Below are 13454 nucleotides of genomic sequence, written 5' to 3'. Positions count from 1 at the left end.
TACATCTTATCCATTCATCAATAAATATCATTCGTAAATGAAATCTTTATATATGTAACGAAATTCTTTTTATACAAGAAATACAATATTGTATTTTGAATATTCCTTGTGTGAGAGATAATTGAGTTTTCACTATTGGGTATATTCCACTTTGAGTGTTACCTAGACAGCTTGACGAATTATTGACGAGTATATATAACGGTATAGACACCACTTATAAGAATGGCTCGTCAATGATGCACACTCGGATCGGACACTCGATGGACATAAAAATGTTCGGACACGTGGCGCGAATCGTCGCGTCGGGTGCGATCGGAAGATGAAGCGATAGTCCACGTCGCGGTCGTATGTAAAAGTATGTGTTATGAATATATCAGTCCCTTATCGATACAAGAAGAGATCAGGCAATATTATGCAAAAAAGTAAATCGAAAATGTCGAGCAAAAGTTTCTCCGTAAACTTTGTTCTCAAAGAGAACATCAAATATAGAATGTCAATCTTATAAACTCGCATAACTTTTCATGACTCTGCGCCATTGGTGAATTCGATTCAACAGCATCCGTCGGAATAAAGATGAATAAAGATGTAACATTTTATTTTAGAAAATTGAAAACAATTCTTCATATTTTATATCGTACAAAAAAAGCTTATTCGATACAACATTTTTTATTCTAGCTTTTATTAAAAAAATTTTTCCTGTATATTTTCATTTAATGGAATGTGCTGAATTTTTTTAATTGTACTTTTGTGCGTAACGGTTAGGGTGTTGGATATATATTTTGAACAATTTGTGTCGCATTGTGATTAAAATTTATGCAAGTATAAAAATGTTACAAAGTACGAGTATCGATCTTTCTCTAAAATTAATTTTCTTGAAAAAAAAAAAAAAAAAAAAAAAGTCTTATATGGGAAAGTTTTATTATTATATTCGATTAATTTTTTTATGCGGGATATTATCATTTCTTCGTTTATATCACAATAATAACAAGCTTTTCTGTTTAAAGAAAAGAATAAGAAAAGTTTGTGCTATAATAGAGAATATGATTCATGTGTATATAAAGCCGGAATGAGGCTTTATTTTATTGTCGAGAGACTTGATTCAATGAATTTATAATCTCCTATGAGACTTATTTATTCAACACGCGCGCTATGATGCGAAAAAAAGTCAAAAATAAATTAATAACGAACAAATATCTTGTGATATTTCTCTGCAAAATTAAAATTGACACTCCGTCACGTTTCTGTATGATTTATTAAACCGAGAAAAAGTTATTTTATCACTATACAGAGATACAACAATATTTCGACAGCAGCGTACAATTTAATATTTGTTATGTCATGTAACATGACATACATTAATTGTTTATTCCGAATGAGCTCATTCTATTCATTTTGATGATTCATCAGAGGATATTTGAATATATAAACCATGAGTGTGACATCTTTGTTGTTTAGTAAATTTGTGTTTTAGCCATAGTATTTATCGTACAGTAGTTATATAACAATAAGTCATAAAGAGAGAATTAAATGACATATTACTTGTAACTAAATGAAAAATGACTCGATATACATCAAGTGAAAAAATGAACAAAAGTTGTAGAAATGTCACATCATTTTTCACTGATTTATTCGCTGGTTATTTAAAAAAAAATTTAATCGCGCCAACTACGCGAGAAAAAATTATTTTTTCGCTTTATACAATAACAATACAAACGTTTTAATGGTAAATTTATTTATATATTTCTTGCCAAAGTTTTAAAAAGTGCAAACGTTAATAATGTACATACATATATGTAATTAGATAATTAATTTGTACAATTTAGTTAAATATTAATTCCAGCTCATTAAATATACTTGGTTATAATTATTAAATTTAATTAGATAAATTGAGAGTGATTTAAAATAAAGCCTTTTTCTTACAACTTGGCCAATTTACTTGTTTGACGAGAAGACGAGTTAATAAAAAATCTTCAATATTCGTTTCGTGATTCCTCTCTCTCTTTGGCGCACATTATTTATCTGTTTTGTGGCGATGAGAAAACCGCGATGTGCCACACTATATGTAACGCACGCTCACGTTACGTGCACGGCATCGGTAAGTCTTCCTCTTCTCGTTCTACTTCGAAATATTAATTTATATATGATACCCCCGCGCTGTGTGCGCAAACAAAGTTTGAAAAGTGGAACTTGTGATTTATATCGACGATATCGACGAGAATTCCCACTTCAGGGATTAATTTCCTTGGAAACCATATGAAGCTATCGAACGAAAAAAAAAAAAGTAACGACAAAATCAAATAATAATCATTATTATACATTTTTCAAATATCACCACCATCTTTTATTTCTGTTAATTAGAGCACTGATTTTTCTATTTACGCTTTACTTTGTCGTGCTTTTCATGTTTTTTCTTTAGTTCTTTTACATTTCTGTTATTTCTTCGCAAACAACTTTATGAAATTCTAAATGTGAGAAAGAGCAAAGTGTACTTTTCTCTTACTATTTCTAAATCAAATTAAATATGAAAAAAATGTATGATATTGTATTATCGCCAAAAGATATTTTTATACACACAAAAAACACTTCAAATTTTGATTTTATAAAAAAATACGTACGTATACTTTTCTCAGAATAAATTTACACGTACGTGACTAAAGAGAATGTGTTAATAAAATATTTTCATAATGATATGTTTCTGCTGTATATTACTTTAATAATCTCTCTTTTATCTACGTATATATTTATGACTTACCGCTTGCATAATAATGAATTGCATTATTATCCGGCTGATTATCTGACCAGAGCGCATTTAGAAAGTTGACAAGAAACGGAAGAAAGAAAGTACATAAACGGGACGAAATCAAATACAATATGTACACATACACATATATTCACAAATAGTATTTGGCGCGCGGCTCGAAAAAGTATGAGTTTCTGCGAAAGTTCATAAGTAAAGTTCTCCAAGAAATGGATGCACGCATGCACGCACGGAATAAAAACAATCGATAACAATAAGACGAGAAAAAAAGAAGAAAAAGAAAAGAGGGAGCGCGGGGCAAATTGCGAAGAGAAAAAGAGAAATGAAAAGCCGGACGTCCGAGTGAGAGGCACGCACGCACGAACTTATGTATGTACGTACGCACGCATGCACGCACTAATGTCTGTCACGGCGCAGCACGAGGAAGGCACGTCCTCGCGCTACGGTGGCCCGCGCAGCACTGACTCTTTCTACTGCGGTCCGCGCGTCTCAATACGCGAGAGAGGACGACGTAGCGTAACGGCGGAACAACCTGAAAACTGGGACTGACGTTAGCGGATTAACAAATAGATCAATGAACTGGAATAATGCGAATAATATCTTTTTTTTTTTTTCCTCATTTCGACGGAACGGAGTAATTTTTCAAAGTACAGTTCGCTGAATATACCTACATTTTCGCTAACAAAAACTCGATTTCGTCAAATTGTTTGAAAAAAATCTGTTTGCCAAGATCGCGAATGTATGAGACACGCCCTGTATAATGTGAAATTTATTTAAATGCAATAATATGCAAAACGGAATTTTCGACAATTTTCGAATAATGGAATGTGACTGCCTTTGTGCGATTGTTAAAGAATATTTATATTATTATTCATATGATGTGTGTGTGTTTCTGCGAAATAATTAATATTATGAATATTTACTCATTTCTCTCGGCAAATCAATGTCAATCGATTTGAAATTTGGTTGATTTTACTAACGCTGCAAATTGTCGAGAGTTCCGCGTCGCCTTTTCATGAACCTTTCACAATCAGTAAATCCCGTAATCAAAAAGTGACCGCCAGTGATTGACGAGACGACCGCTTGTCGTCTTGTAATTACTGATCGCTTTCATTGGCAGCCGCATTCGAGGACAACGCGCCAAGATCAATTGATCGATTATCCGTAATTAAATAAGTTACACTTGAGCAGAATTTCGAAAGGTCAGACGAGCTGTTAAAGCTCCTATACGGCCACCCTCTCATACACCTGACGCAGAAACTCTTTACTCGCTCTTTTGCTCGCCGAAGCTTCCGTAAAGGCATCGGATCTGGAGCTGAAGAAGGTGCGACACATGATCGACTTATGTGACGAAATTACACTTATATATACGACGTATAAATCATTTTCTCCATAAAACTAAAATCATCATTACTGTTATTTACATACAGATATATATATATATATATATATATATATATATATATATAATATACAATTATATGTGTATGTATATATAGACGATTATCTCTATTCGCTACTTAATAAGATGCTTATGAAATTAATGAAGCGCATTTATAAACGCACAGTAATATAGCTAATTTGTTATAATAATAATATAAGTGCATTTTTATTTTATATGAAATTATTATTATAATTATTATGTTGATAAATTACCAGAGAGAGAGCTATAGGATATATATATATATATATTTAATTTCACATTTAACTCGTTAATATAATGCAATTATAAATTATTAATTACAATAATAATTCAACAAGCCTTTCAAGATTTTACGCGGTGTATTAAATTTTGCTTCTAGTTTATATTAACACTCTCGCTACATATATTTCCCTTTAACGCACGGGCATACGTCAAACACGTGTTGCTACGCAATTCGTTACATTCGCGCGCGTCCGCTCGTCGAGAGATAGTTTGTCGAGTGCCAAGGGTTTAATATATGTTATAATTTGTGCGGAACGAGAGATTAACCTAACTTTAAATTGATTTTAATACGTGAAACGCGACTGTCATACTGGCATTAAGAACTGCGATATTCGTTGTTGTATGCACGCGGAGGCTAAAAACTATTGTCGCTTTGACGTTTGACAATGAAATAGTAGCTGCGAGTACACTCGATGCACGCACTGCACTTAACGCAACGCGTGTAACTAATAATACCGCTGTGTTGCATGTACAATGCAGCACCTCTGGAAACAAAATATACTATGTACAGGTCGAGAGGTACTCGTGAAACTTTATTCTACCTCGGTTTACTTTCAACATCACTATCTGTCGAGAGAAAAAAGTGGAGGTTGAACAGAAAGTTTTAAATAAAAATAAGAATTGTTAACCAATTAAGATTAAAACGAACGAATCAACTTTAGTATCTGTTTGCATTTTTTAATTGATTTATTAACCCTTTGAATCACAGCGGGTCACCCAGAGACTCACCTTTTTTTTCGTAGCTTTTTGTTGTTTTAACTACTTTTTTATCAACAAATACCGAATTTTTTGTTTCTACAGAGTCTCTAGAACATCAATAAGTGTAAAAAAAATATGAACAGTCATTAATTGTTAATTGCAAAAATATCATATATAAACAAACAGTCAAAATTAGTACTTTTTTACGAAAAAAATGCATTTTCTACTAATCTATTATGACAATAAATACGGCAATTTTTTTATAATCTTAGTACACTCTAAAGTATTTTTTAGAATTTTTTTTAGAACTTTCGACCTTGTTGTTTTTGTTAAATCCTCCTTTTTTTGATAAATATATAAAAAACAATATTTTCTATTCTAAATTAAAAGTAACAGTCGCATTCTTTTTTAAATTTTTTCTCTGAAGGTTTTTTTAGATCGCAGAATCTGAATCTAAAGGAAAGAAAAATATAATTTTCAAAATTCAATATAGGGATCCAATATGGCAGAAGTAAAATTTCGTCTGCCATATTGGATCCGCCATCTTGAATTTTGAAAATCTGACAACGGTTTCGTAATCAGTGACCCCAAAAATCTTTATATACCAAATTTTATAAAATACTGACAATTAGAAAAATTCGTGATTCAAAGAGTTAAAAGAGATCTTTGCTTGCAATAATTTATAACTCTGAGAAACAATATTAATGTCTAGATATTTTTTCAACAAAATTGTTACTTGAATAAAAACTCTTTGTCTGTCTGTCTGTCTCTCTCTCTCTCTCTCTCTCTCTCTCTCTCTCTCTCTCTCTCTCTCTCTCTCTCTCATTTGTAGTATATATAAAATACTGCTTTATAAATGGGAGAGGGTCACAAATTCGCACCGTGTGCATAAATTCCTGAGTAAGAGAATTCGATCTTGGTTTTCGCGAGCGTTACGATAATCGAGAATTGCGTTGTTTTAATCCAAATAAAATGCAAAACACGGTTGGCGTGACAAAATGTGAAGAAGCACGCTCGCGAATATCGATCCCACGTGTTCAGCTTGGTTTGCGAAATTTATACCCTCTGTAATATTAAGGCTGATATATATGAGAGATCTCTTGGCCACACACGAAGGACGTCGTGTGTGTTCAGGTAGGGAGAACGAATTGTCAAGGTTGCAATCCCGTTGGGATTAGTGGATTAGGTCGACTAGATCGGGAAATGTATCCTATTCTCATGCAATATTGCAATGTTACAGCATTCAACAAAGCGCATCCGTGACACGATAATTGAGGTGTGACTGCCAAGCCGATATTAATTTTTGCGACATTTAGATCACCGTGGCGTGCTCACAAATGTGATTGAATTCAGGATTATTTTTTTTTCTTCCTCTTTGTTTAGTGCGAATCATTCTTACTACACTGTTTTACACTACGCTATACAGTGACGCAATGGATTCGCGATATATACATACATATATGTGCGTGCGTATAATAGCGAGTAAAACAATGATTTATAAGCATTTAGAAATTGTAATTATTTTGACAAAAGGATAATCGATATCATCTTGTATATTAATTAATTTATTAGTAGATTTAGTCAGGTTTGGTCGATATATTGTTTCTTTTTGCTTGAAATTCAGCCTTCTTATAAATTAATGACCAGTATATACAGGGTGTCCCATTTTAATTCCTCCAGTGAAATATCTCGAAAAATATGGAAAATTCGAAAAAATGTTTCAAACAAAGGTTGGTTGTATGGTTTCTAGGGGGACATAAGATGGTGCCATTAGTTTGCCCTTGAAGAGTCACATGAAGGTCACATGAAGGTTATTTTGAATTTCTTAAATGGAACACTCTATATATTTTTGCATATTCTTGTAGCTTATCTCGAGAGCTTTCCAAAACACTATGATTAAGTGTTTTTTTATTAAACACTTTTCGAGTTATAAGACTTCAAAGTTGCAATATTTTGACATAAAATACAAGATATTTCGTAAAATATTTATTTTTCGATTATCTTACCCTTACTTTTATGCACAGAATAACGAGACAAATCAATTGGCGTAATTAAAACACATAATTATGTTAAAGCAAAAATGTGTAACTACTAGTTGCAAATTCAGATTTTTTCTTAAAAAGAACTATGTATTCTCTTTACACCAATTGATGCGTCTCATTATTCTATACATAAAAATATTAGGGTATGATAATCAAGAAATGAATATTTTACGAGATATCTTGTATTTTATGTCAAAATATTGCAACTTTGAAGCCTTATAACTCGAAAAGTGTTTAATGAAAAAACATTTTATCATAGTGTTTTGGAAAGCTCTCCAAGTCAGTTACAAGAATATGTAACAAAAAATAGGGGGTGTCATTTAAAAAAATTGAGGTGACCTTCACGTGACCTTCAAACGACTCTTCAAGGTCAGACCAATGGTAGCATCTTATGGCCCCCTTGAAACCATACAACTTTTGCCTGAAAGATTTTTCTCTCCCAGACTTGGTTTTCGAGATATTCGACTAGAGGAATTAAAATGGGACACCCTGTATATATACATATATATATATATATATATATATATATATATATCATTTCCATGCCCTTTTTCGTGCCTATCGGTCTATCACGTCGTTTCTTGCATGTTTAACGTTCATTAACTGCCTCTCATCTAATGTAAGAACAAGAAGATCATCGTGACGCAGCTGATGTAAGTCGAATGCCGAATCTCCCAAAGGATTGAGATACTCATCACGTGCGCGTTACGTGTATGTGTGTGTGTGTGTGTGTGTGTGTGTGTGTGTAAGACGACATTCTATTTTCGAGTCTATTTCATATCCCAGGTACATTCGAATGAACGAAAATCGTCCGTCACTTCGGTAATCTAATAAATATCGACGCCAATGTCGCGCGCGCGTTTTATTCCTCTGGAGAATTCTCGAAGACCTGCCTTCCCCTTTGGTCTCCCTGTCTCTCTCTCTCTCTCTCTCTCTTTCTCTTTCTCTCCTCCCTCGTTCCTCTTCTTTGCCATCAAGTTTCTTGTAACTCGATATATACGATCGCGACATCGAGGCGTTACAGAGACCGACCCAATTTTCCATGAATCCGCTGTATAATGACTTGGCTTTTGATCGGGTCTTCGCATGCTGCACTCGGAAGACAATCTTGTTAGTCGACCACGACGGTGACGGAAAAACTAATCATGCGCCACAAAGCCCCCGGGATTAATAATGGGATGCCCGGGTGGTGATTCGTGGTTTTTAAAATTCACCACGTGTCTCGGCGTCTCTCTGTGTAACGGTCTTAACTAACAAGATTACTGATCCTATATACAGTGACCTCCATCGAAGTGTCTTTCATCTATGGGTTCTTTGATCGATTCGGTATCGATTTTTCATTAATGAAAACATTGACTTGCAGATGGTTTCTTAAGAGGTCTGGTAAAAGATACTGTGTATCGTCAAACTTATTCCCTAAAAAATAAGATAAACGCAATTAAGTCGGCGTAAGAACTTTATATTTATGAGATCAAAAGAACGATTTAGTTTATTTATTATATCATACTTATACCGAGGCAATTTTGATGTTTTATGTATGTGTGTGGTAAAATTGTCGAAAATTGTAAATTTAATAGAGTACATTGGGCGATATTTATCAAGAGAACAAAAAGTTGTTATATATACATTTTGAATTTTATCTAAAATATATATGCGTGCTTTAAAATATTTATTTTGTAAAAGGAGTAAAATTAGATGGCATGTTTTTTTTGATATATATTTTTTGGTAAATTCGTGAGATGCGAACGAGATCGCTATTCTATCAATCCTAAATGGATCTGCCGACGTTTTACAACGTAGGCTATAGGTAGACATCAACGGTCCTCCTCTCTGTGGGTCAATGCCTATCAGCTATTTTTACGGTATTGGAAGACGGGAAGGCTCTCAAAGAGGTATTCACTTGTAAACCCTTTTAAATGTTCAAGAAAAGGTCCAGAAATTTCTTCCAATACACCTCTTGTATCTAATATATAATCTGTATATAATATCTGGAAAAATTCTCAAATGTTGTTGTAAAAGCAACATTTTAAAATATATTATTTTATTTTTAATCTAATATGCAACAATCATAAAAATATCTCTAATCTAAAAATACACATAATGGTATTAAATATTCAAAAAACTTTTATAATTTATATACGAGAGAATTTTTTTAAGCATATTTAGCACCTACAATCGGAGCAAAAAGTAGTCGAAATTCACGAATATATACTTTTCTCATATATCTTAATATATGATTATTATAAAGATTGCATAAAATCTTATTATTTATTCATAGTTGTAGAAATGTATTTTCCAACTTCTGTTGCTTTTTTTCGGAGAATTTTCGTGTTTCTTAAATTATAATGAGAAACTTTTATCATTGACGGTACCTCGATTTCAACATTACAGCACAAAATTTGAATTATAAAAATAAAAGAATTTACTCGTACAGAGTAATTTAAAATGTCGGAATAAAAATTATAATAGTGAATAATGACAAAATATAGAAGATTTTTAACTATTTCTTTGATAAATTTAATAATTTGTCATTTCTCCAAGAAGAAAGAAATGTGGCAACATGGTAATTTTTCATAAGTTGCTCAAATTGCAAATCGACATATGAGGCCTAGTCGCTTCTCGCTTACACGTTTGTATATAAGTAGAGGCTTCTTCAGATGAAAAGATAAGTTATTTAAAATGTCAAAAGAAGGCTCAGCTGAATGCTATATTGGCACGTTTTCACAATAAATAATATGTCATCTCGGAAAATAGGACGAAATTGAGAAAATTATATTCAATATCTTTTCAACTAGTCAGTACTTGACCAAAATTATGTGATCAAATATTTCCTCTATATTTAAACTATACTTTTGCAAATTTTGAATAAATTCTTATTATTATTTCTATATATTTTAGCTCTTAAATCAACACGATCACAGGTTTTTTATAAGATAGAAAATCTGTAATCGTATCAATTTAAGGGCTAAAAAGGACAGAAATAATTATATTTATACTTATTTATATAAATAATTATATTTATAATAATATCGACGGGTAAATTCATTGCAAATTAAAATCCTTATAACTTTTGATTGCTTCAGTGAATCAACTCTAGGTTTTTTTTATAAGTCTCTGAACATGTATCAGAACAATCTGTGCAAATTTTATTAAATTCCTATATTTTTAAAAATAGGTACTAAACATCCTTAAGTAATCGCGATAAATGTGATAAAATATTTCTTTAGCTATATTTTTCCACGTCAAACATAACGCACTCTTTAGGCATCTAATATTAATATTCTACATCAGACATATCATTTCATTAATTATTTTAAATGCTAGAAAAATCTAATAAAAAAAGTTAGTCACAGATGTTTATTCTGTGAACGATGTATGAGTCGTTTGTCTCGACTTTTGATCGTTGACAAAATAGCTATATAATGCTAGCGCTTGTTTTCGGGCGAGACAGAATCAGAATGCAGCGAGAGCTGCCAAGGATCTCCCAAAGTGCATCGTGTCGCGATTCCGCGTCGCGAGGTTCATCGTCGGTGTAGTTGAACGAGAGAGAAAAATTGAGAGAGAGGGAGAGAGAGAGAGAGAGAGAGAGAGAGAGAGAGAGAGAGAGAGAGAGAGAGAGAGAGAGAGAGAGAGAAATACAGTAGAGTGAGGTGTAATGAGGCGAATGTCTCGAATGTTTTCCCAGTGCGATCGACAGGCATGCATGTGCGACGAGGACGTCTCGCAGGGCCAACAACGCGAGTGCGTGTCATTACTACGGGCGCCAGATTTTTCCTGGACACGGGAGCGAGGATCGAGCTTTCCGCGTCGTCAGTCTGCTGCCAAGAAATCTATTTGCGGCGACGTCACTACGTTTTTGGACGTCCAAGGACAGCGGCTAACAACTCTCTTATTTGCCTTTATTCGTCCTTAAAGCTCGAGTCGCTTTTTTTTTTTTCTTTTTTTTTTATTCAAAGTTTCTTTTATCTTTGGTATTTTTTAGTATATCTCGCATGCAGGCACATGATACAGTAATCATAAATACTTTCGAAACTTGAATAATTTACATATATTAAATTCTTTTATTTACAATTAAAATATACGCGTGTACATCTTGTTTTATTGCATTATATATATAAACTGCAATAATAATATAAATAAATATCTTGTAGATTGGAAAAATTATTTGACAAGTAAAAAGTTTTGTAAAAGTTCATTAATTTTTTGTAAAGATGTTTGCAAACTAATTTTTGTATTTTCATTGCACTTTGATGTGTCATAACGTCATGAATGTCTAAATTTTATCTATAACGGAAATTATAATTTTTCGGGTGTTAAAAGTATCGAAGTTTCATCTGTGTGAACGATTGCCAAGTTCCAGGACGATATTCTCACTAGAATTTATGTACAATGACATTTGCGTTGTTCATAAATTTTACGAAAATGTTTCGACGATTACTTTGTGTAGATATAAATTTTAACGCTATCTTATTAACTAAAAAAATACTCTATTGTGGAAAAAATATATAGACCTTAAACACACACAGATAAAATGATAATTAAATAACGTATTTAAAAGGAACATGGTTTGAAATAAAATTTTAAATAAAATTGAAAATTTTATAACAATCTAACAACATGTAACAGACGAATCCCCTATAACAGTATTTTGTATCTTGTTAACAATTATAAATTAACTCAATTATTTCCAAATTTTGCTTGCGATAACAGCGAATGGAATTTAATATTCAGAATGTATGGAATTTTATTATAGTTTATATATTTTTTAATACTTGAAAAACATTAATAAGATAAAGAATAGAGTAGCTAAATAATGACGGATACTGACGTTTCACTTCTTCTCCGACATGATTACTTCTTTATTTCTTTCTCGTTTTGCTCTCGTTTTGATGTCGTAAATCGTCTCGTAAAATGGTAAATGATATCCTTTCGGCACCGTGATATATAGTACTTATATAGTGTCAGTGAGATTGGATGCAATTACGACAGGCTGTCGGATTTCGAGCGCTAATTTTGTATTCGCACGTAATTTTAGAGAGGGACGTAATGTACATCTTTTCAATGACGCGCTTCTATTTCTATGCTGAGCAGAGAAAGAATTAAATTTACCTGAATCTGGATGACGTTCTGTCATATTTTCACGTGAAATTGCTACAAATAATTATGACCATGCGTTGAAATCAACGTTGTTTCAATTAAGCTTAAATCTTTACTTATCATCTTTGCAAGCTTTCTTATCGATAAATGAAAACCAAAAAAAAAAAATTTATTTTACTATATTAATATTCCTTAATAATTTTTTTAAATTTAAATATTTACGCGTGGTATAGAGAGAGAGTTTCTAAATATTTTCTCACTTTTTCTTCTTACCTTTCGCCTCTTGAGGAACATTCGTTTGAGCAGGTTCGTTGGAGAAAGAAACGCAAGAAGCGGCACAACGTTACTCCCGTGGAGAAATCGATATCGCTGATTGTATTTGTTTTTATACAATTAAGCTCTGTCTATTTATATGATCGATGCTTGATACACTGCGGCGTACAATGAAGCTTTATCCGAAATATTCGGCAAGAGGGAAGAGAATCACACTCCGTCGCGAATAAATCGTAAATCGTTGGAAATTCGATCGACGAGCGACGATGACCGAGAATCTTTTAACGATATGCACTTTGCAAGGCAGAAATGACGTAGGTAGCGACGATATAGACGTAAACTCTCGCACATTTCTTTTTCTCTCTTTCGCGAAAAGAATTCACAGTATGTCCATCAAGGTTTACAACAAGACATTAATTTTGTCGGGTGTTTTGCGAAACACTCGATTGTTCTTTCGCGAACATGAACGGAGATACGTATCTTCGCGAAAAATATTTCGACCGGAAGATTCAGTGGTTGATACGATGACGTGATAAAACGCTCTGCAGAAAATAGACTTTACAATTTGGAATAAGAATCATGAACGATTGAGAGTTTCAAAGAAAAAAAATTAGCTTTAAGGGGATACCGTACCGTCCTACCTTACCGATCAAAACAATTGCTTTGTTAGACATCAAAATTATTATTTTAAAAGTTTTACAATTTGCACGTACAAAATGAGATACGTTCCCGCCTGGTAATGCATGAAAGAATATATGTAAACTCTTAGAAATAAATTCGAAGTCTTAGTAAAAGAGATTTTCTTTTACTAAGACTTTCAAAAAAATCTCTTTTATTAAGACTTCGAATTTATTTCTAAGAGTTTACGTATATTCTTTCA

The 13454-nt window shown here is 32.7% G+C and overlaps 1 protein-coding gene and 1 long non-coding RNA gene across 5 annotated transcripts in view; one reads left to right on the top strand and one right to left on the bottom strand.

The window, feature by feature from the left end:
• Stacl (SH3 and cysteine-rich domain-containing protein) overlaps nucleotides 1–3238 on the bottom strand; it is a 61830-nt gene extending 58592 nt beyond the window's left edge. For 3 of the 4 annotated variants that reach the window (XM_072905333.1, XM_072905332.1, XM_072905335.1), the window contains exon 1: nucleotides 2753–3238. The gene's annotated coding sequence lies outside the window, so the exon portion shown is untranslated. The remainder of the gene's footprint in view (nucleotides 1–2752) is intronic. The other variant, XM_072905334.1, reaches the window with a different exon arrangement.
• Nucleotides 1–13454, top strand: part of LOC140672888 (uncharacterized) — a 76513-nt gene that overhangs the window by 53820 nt on the left and 9239 nt on the right. The window lies entirely within an intron of this gene.

This window comes from Anoplolepis gracilipes, chromosome 14 (genome assembly GCF_047496725.1).
Source record: "Anoplolepis gracilipes chromosome 14, ASM4749672v1, whole genome shotgun sequence".
NCBI classification, from domain to species: domain Eukaryota; kingdom Metazoa; phylum Arthropoda; class Insecta; order Hymenoptera; family Formicidae; genus Anoplolepis; species Anoplolepis gracilipes.
The sequence above is the reverse complement of the archived record's forward strand: the minus strand, read 5'-3'. Positions and strand labels throughout refer to the sequence as shown.